The following is a 7920-nucleotide window of genomic DNA, read 5'->3' as shown; positions in this document are numbered from 1 at the left end:
TTAGAAAAGTGATGTATAAATTCTAACTTGTGGGATGTAGAGGGTTATGTTTAGTTGATAAGCTTTGTCCTTTGGTTAGGGAAGCAGTCACCCCTTATGAAATAGGTATAGAAGGTCCTTGAATGCCCTGGCCCTCAACTCTTCCATAGTAAACACAGCTGGAGATTTCCACCAGTATGTGAATGCTCCACTGTGGCCTTTCCTCATGGTTGAAGGAAAGGTTCTGGTCTTGTGAAGGGCTATACCAGTCACAAAAAAATATTTACACACATACCCCAAGGTATGTGTGCTATTAACCAAACTTTTCTCATTTGCATGCACATGATTGTGTGTAAGATTGTTTCAGAATTGTACTATATCTAAAAGGTCTATGCTTCAAAGAAAATAGGTAGGTGATGTGCCACAGAGTAAAATGAGGCATATGAACAAGATACATTCATTTAAAACTATTTTACATCTATTCAATACAAACATCTTCTCAAGTTTTATTCATTCAAAACTATTTATTAAATATGTGTTCTAAGGTTTGGAAAAACAACATCAGTGAACAAAAAGAAATAATCTCTGCCCTCAAGCAGTTTACATTTTTAATGAAACAGATGGAAAATAAACAAAACCAACCAGCAAAGTATATAATATATGAGATATAGAAAAAAATAAAACAGGAAAGGAGATAGGAAGTCTTGGAGAGTTGAGATTTTAGAGAGGGTGCTTAGAGAGGAATAAGTTATTATTTGAGTAAATGATAAAAGGGAGTGAGCCATGTAAATAACTGGAGAAACTGCATTCCAGGAAGTTGCAACAGCTAGTGCAAAGGTCTTGAGGCTAGGAGCAGGACTTCTTGGCACCTTTAAAGAATAAGGCATACATTGAATTGAATGGGAAAATCTTTTGACATTAAGTTAGAAAAATGATGGTGGAGGGAGGCGGGAGCAGCAATAATGAAGGACCCTGAAAGACACAGTAAGAACTTCGACTTTCATTCCAAGAAAAAAGGGAACCATTTAAAAATGACTTGGTCTGACTTACATTTCAAAGGGACCCCTCTGTGTGTTGAGAATAGATGAGGGTGGGGTGGGGAGAAAGCAGGTAGAAGCAAGGAGATTCATTAGGGATTTATTTCTATAGACCAGATGAGTGATGTGGAAGCTTGGACAAGCAGGTAGTGGTGGAGGTGATGACAAAGGACTGGATCTTGTGGTTGATTAACTGAATGGGGAAGATAGGAAGCAGCCAAGGAAAACTGTAAGATTTTTGCTGAGCAACTGGTAGAAAAGAGTGGCATTTATCTGAGATGGAGAAGACTATGAGAGAAACAGCTTTTGTAGGAACAGTAGGAGCTTACTTCTGGATGGGTTAACTTGGAGGTGTCAGGCAGTGAGCTAATATATGAATCTGGGATTCATTGAGGCTCCCTGAGCTGAAGATAAACAGTGGGAGTCATCATTATACATGATATTTACAGCAATGAAATTAAATTAGATCATCAAAGAACTTATTGTAGGCAGAAAAGATAAGAGGTAAGGACAGACTTGAGATGCTGTAAGGCTTTGAGTTAGGGGGGAGAGGAGAATCTAGCTAATAGTGTGCAAAGGGCAAGGGGCATAACGGGGATGGCCCCATGCCAGCAGAGAGGAGGATTTTATCACTGAAATTGTTTAGAATCCCCAGCATGTGGTATAATGAAAAGCATTTTTCATTTACATTTTCTATAAACAATGCACCCTTTGTCACTATCTGCACACGGGAACAGGCCATGCCTACTACTCCCACTGCCCCTTGTTTCTTCCTGGTTGCCCAGGAACCACAAAAGGAGATGGAAGAGGAACAGCCGGAGTGGTAGGTGAACTCCAGGTGAGCGGGCTGTGCTCTGATACCCAAGTGAAGAAATCTTCCCAGGAGGAGAGAGTGGTCAGGCAGCACAGATGCACTGGGAGGTGGAATGAGATGTCAGAGCTCTGAATGCAGCAAGGCCCATGAGGGTTCAAGAGAGGATGAGAGAGAAGGAATTGGAGCTGGTGGCTGTCCATGTTCCTTTTAATGAGCTTATTTGTAAAGGGACCTAGAGAAATGGGTGCAAGCTGGAAGGAAAATTAAGGGGCCTTTTTTCCCCTCCTTAGATAGGAGAAAGATGATAGAAATAAACTTTTGTAGAAATTGTAACTTGACTGATACACATAGATATTTTATTTAGCTTTTCTACCCCTCTGTAGTTTTCCTGGTAAGGGTTATGGTCTTATATTTTTTCAAGGAAGGAAAATAAGGCTCAAAAGGTTGAAGTTCTCTGCCCCAAATCACACAACATATTAATAATAGATGAGACTCAAACCTTAGTTCTTAAAGTCAAGTTCATTTTCTCTTCACTGCCACTGCTTTATACTAGACACATAATTTTGGAGATCACTTACAGCTTCAGGACTCTCTGTAAAGCTTTCTAAAACTTTCACTTTTGTCTACTGAAGCAAGTGCTATTATACCAGATGAAGAATGTTTGGGGTCCTGGGAGGAAACTAGAACTCAGCATCTGCATCAATGGAAACTTGCAATATTTGGAATGTGTCTTCCAAGTATGGTCAACACAGGCCTCCAGGTTGAACCTCTGCATGCTGGAGAATGGGAATGCAATTTCTTATGCTTATAACCTCTGACTGCTTTTCATATTAATCTCTTTCTCTAGTGGTGAATTTATGTCTGTTACAGATATGCTACATCCTTAATGCTGGCTGCTGCTTTCTGTTCAAGTTCTTTCTGTTTACATGGAGCTCCAAACCTACATTTCTGGGTCTTCAACCCTACCTTGTTCTCGGTTGGGACATTGCTACATTTTAAGTAGGGAGACATTGAAATACATATTATTTAATCCAGCCCTAGACAGTATGTCCATAATAAGAAGCTTTGCACACCATTTGTCACCCACCTCCCCACCCCCTGTGGCAGCTGTTCTCTCCCATCATTGTCATCATCAAAAGGCAACTCTTGGAGTGAAATATAGCCACTGTCTTTCATTAGCGGGTCATACTGTGACTGTTTAGTGTTTGGTTTTGTGCAAAAGCTCTTAGATCCATATGTATCCAGACAGCTCAGTGTGACCCTATGGTGCCCCTATAATGCTCCTATTTCACTTTGTAGATTCCTATCTAGGGCTTTATCCAGCCTTCTTGTAATTATTTGCAGAACTGATTCTTTCACAGACAATGTACTTCTTAAGGGCAGAAATTGTACTTGCTGGTTTTCCATGCTCCACTTCTCTCTTTTCCCCAGCTCAGTGTTTGACAGAGAGAAGGTTCCCCCCAAATATATTTGAATTAATAAATTAAATGAGCATTTTATACCATGTAGAGTTAATCTGTCACAAGAACAATAGTGCAGTACCCAAGTTCAAGATGTTCTTAGATGCAGAATTAATGAATTAGGCAAATCAAATTTACAACCTTAGAAGCCACTGGTGGGGTTCACTTTGCTCTATAGTCAGAGGCACATAAGTCTGTGTAATGGATGTGTCCATTTAAAAAATTTTGCACCATCGTTGCTCATGCCTATAATCCTCAGCAGTGTCAGTATAATTGTTAACAGCTATTGATATCATAAACATTGGCTTAATTGTTGATATTTTAATAAATGAACTCTTGTGAATCAGTAAGACAAAGAAGATAAAACTAATAACAGTGTCCAAACATATATGCACACCCCAACCTTTCAATCTTACAGCTAAAAAATACTACACATTAAAACACATATTGGACTCATTTAAACCCATTAACTCTAATTGTTTTTAATTATAAAATCTTCTTCTGACCTGAAGGAAAATGAGCTTTATACCAGGTGTCCCAAAAAAATGTATACACACCATGTCTGTAGATTCTATTATATTTTGAAAATGAAATGTATTTTATTAAACACTGCCTTTATAATTACTCAAATTGTGTATAACTTTTTGGGACACCCTACATATATTTTTATTTTTTTATTCAAGTATAATTGTCATATAGTATTCCCCCCTTATCCAGGGGGAATATGTTCTAAGAATCTCAGACCTCCAATGGATGTCTGAAATCACAGATAGTACTGAACCATATATATATAACTATATACACACTATGTTTATATATATACACACAATATATATACACACTATATTTTTTCTGAAACATACATACCTATAAAGTTTCATTTATAAATTAGACACAATAAGAGATTAAGGATAATATTAACAATAATAACTAATAATAAAATAAAACAATTATAGCAATATACTGTAATAAGAGTTATGTGAATGACTTTGGGGCTATTATTAAGTAATCCCTGAACAAAGAGATGATTTACGTTTCACGTCCTGGGCAGGAGAGAGCAGGAAAGCACTATATTTCATCACACTACTTAGAATAGCACACAGTTTAAAATTTATAAATTCTTTATTTCTGGAGTTTTCCATTTAACATTTTTGGATTGTAGTTGATTGTGGTAACTAAAACTGCAGAAAGTAAAACCATACACATCTTTTTTGGGGGTGTATGATGTAATGATTTGATATTTGTGTATATTGCAAAATTTTCATCGTAATACAGCACAATAAGTCTAGTTGACACCCATCATTACCAAAGTTACAACATTTTATTTCTGTGTGTGATGAGAATTTTTAAGATCTACTCTCTTAGCAACTTTCAACTATGCAATACAGTATTATTGACTATGACCATTATGCTGTACGTTCCATTCCATGACTTACTTATTTTATAACTGGAAGTTTGTACCTTTTGACTCGCTTCAACCATTTTCTCACCCCTAATCCCCTGTCTCTGGCAACCACCAATCTGTTTTCTGTATCTATGAGTTTGTTTTTTTGTTTTAGATTTCACATATAAATGGTCTTCATATTTTACTGAGACTTAAACTGCTACAACATTTCTGGACGGATCATATGTACCAATTTGACCATATGTACCAACAACCTTAAATTTATAAACTCTTTGACCCAGCATTTTCATTTCTAGGAATTTATACTGAGGAAAAAAATAAGGATTATGAAAAAAATTTCTCTACAAGGATCTTCAGTGCATAGTCAATATAAAAGCAAAGTAAAAAGGAAGCAACATGAATAACTAACAATAGGGGATGAGTTAAATAAAGATGACTGATTGTGTAATGGAACCCTATACACCACTAATATGCTGTTGTAGGAAATTATTTATTTATTGTTCAGTGTAGCACAGCAGTGGAAACAGGCTTGAGGTCCGAAAGAACTGTGATCAATGTAGAGCTCTCATCACTTACTATATGACCTTGAGCAAATTTCCCAACCTTCTTAAGCTTTAGTGTCCTAATCTGTAAAATGTGGTGAATTACAACACTTGGACCGTAGGCCTGTGGCAAGTTTGAAATCAGCCAATGCAGTTAAAGCCAAGTGTTTGGGGTACAGTAAATTCTTAACATGTGTTGGCCACTATTGTCAGTCTCAGTATCCTACTCAATATGTCAAGTGTAAAAAGAAGTTTTTGAAATAATACTTACATCATAACTTCATTTTTGAAATAGAAAAGTGATATTATCTACAGATAAATGTAGAAGTCTGAAAGGATATACATCAAAATTATTTACTTTCATTTTCTCTGCACGGTAGATTTAAGATATTTCTTTTCCTTCTTTTGCTTTTTATGTATGGCCTACAACATAGTTAGAGAAGTTAAATGTATTCAAACAATCATTAACATCAATCTCTATAAATGAGCATCTGTCAATACAGTAGTTCTCTGCCTGTTATCACTGTTTTTCTCATTGTCGAGTCACGAAGATCTTGCTATATATCCAGTGGATGGCAGTCCTAGGCTGCTTACCTCCAGGATCCCTTCCCTTGTCCTTCTGTCACAGCATGTGCGGTATACACCATAAACATTTATTAAGCATCTGTTCTGCTCACAGTACCCAGTGTTGGCAGTGGGAGTGAGATGCAAAGCAGCACAAAAGATGGTTTCTAACCTGGGGTTGCTCATAGTACCCCTGGAGGGAAAGGGCTCCTACCCATGGTGCATTCAGTGCTTCATCTTGTTGAGGAGGTCTTATCTCAACTGAATCTTGGTGGCTAAGAGAGCTTCCTTAAGGAGGGAAGAATGAGCTATTAAGTGGACTTGAAAATCAAGTGTATTTCCATGGCCCACAGGAATAGTGATCTCTGACGAGGATGGAGCCTTTCCAAAATCCTTGTGTCACCATTACCTTTGATGAAGTTTCTTCTGTGATTGTCTCTTTACCCACTCCTTTCTAGGGTCTTAGACTTTTATTCTTATATTTCAATCAATTCCTCTTGTGCCCATAGCCCTAGGACTATGACTTATGTTAACTTGGTACACTCCCTTGAAACATTATCTTAACTATTTTTTCCTCAATCATAAATATAACGTATGTTCAATACAAAAAAAAAAAAGGGAAAATTTAAAAAAGTAAAAATCATCCATAAGTCAGGCATTCAGAGATCATTGTAAGGGCTTGGTGTATGTGCCTCCACTGATATGTATGGGTGTTTTTTAATATAATATTTTATAGTCATTCTGCTTCATAATAACATACCTTTTAATGTCAATTAATATTTGTCTACAAGATTATTCTCTGACATCTTTTACAACTTCTCTCTCTCAGAGATAAAGTTCTTTTACCTATTAGCATGTTAATTTCTAGTATTTTTATTTGCTTATTTATATATATACTTTAAGTTGAAAATAAGACCATTGGGTATGTGTCACTTCAAACCCTGCTTTTTCACTTAGCATTACCTGTCATTTAATTGTCTTCCAAAAGATGACTTTAAAGGTTGCGTTATATTCCACCATGGGTGTATAGACACAATAAGTACCTTTAAGTTTAAATATCTCTAATTTAGGATTGCTGCTAAAATTATTATCCCCTTTACTAGGCTCTGAACTCCATGCAAGAAGACCTATTTTTGATGCATCTTTGAATTGTAGTTGCATAGTCAATTAACAAAGACAAAATCATTCATTCTAAATGAGATGAGCTCTAAGTGGTAGCTTTCACTAGTGAAGGAATCTGGGAAGCTATGGTTGGGTCATTTTAGAGGCTGGGGATGAAGCCTTGATCCACAATGTTATGGTTGGTTTGGGTGCGAAGGAGAATTTCACTTCCCATAGACCAGGTCTAGCTGGATGAAACCTCAAGCTGGGTAGGTCAGTCCTCTCTAAGTGCCGCTCTCATTGGTTGGTGGGAACAGCTAATAAACAGACAAAAAGTTCCTACCATTCAGTTTTTTCTTGCTTGTTGAGTTAAAAAACAAAAACAAGCTAATAACTTGTTCTTATTGATTTCTTATCTCTGTTGCTCTTAAAGATGCAATTTTTTATTATGTTTTTATCGATATTAGAGAGAGAGAAACATGGATGTCAGAGAGAAACATCTATTAGTTGCCTTCTTCCATACATGCCTCAACTGGGGGCAGAACCCAAAAGCTAAGTATGTGCCTTGATGAGGAATTGAACACACAATCTTTTAAAAAAATATGTTTTTTTAAATTGATTTTAGAGAGAGAGGAAGAGAGACAAAAATCGACTGGCTGCCTCCTGCACACCCCTTATTGGGATTGAGCCTGCAACCCGGGCATGTGCCCTGATCCAGAGTTGAACCAGGACCTCTTGGTGGGTGGGACAACACTCAACCAACTGAGCCACCCGGCCATTGCAAGATGTAATTTTTTATATACATATAACCAAGGAGTAGAAAGTTTTTATTTATGTTGGGATAAAGGTGATAAAAATAAATATATTCCAGTCTTATTGTTTTTGGTATTTGACCTACTTTGTAAATGATCTCTTAGCTCTCCACCTTGATGTAGAATGGGAGCCCCACACCAGGCCCATGTGGAGTCCTAGACTAGTAGAGCTGGAAGGAAATTTGGGGACCAAGTGGTTCAATACC

The sequence above is a fragment of the Miniopterus natalensis genome, chromosome 6 (genome assembly GCF_054644295.1).
Source record: "Miniopterus natalensis isolate mMinNat1 chromosome 6, mMinNat1.hap1, whole genome shotgun sequence".
NCBI lineage: Eukaryota > Metazoa > Chordata > Mammalia > Chiroptera > Miniopteridae > Miniopterus > Miniopterus natalensis.
The sequence above is the reverse complement of the archived record's forward strand: the minus strand, read 5'-3'. Positions refer to the sequence as shown.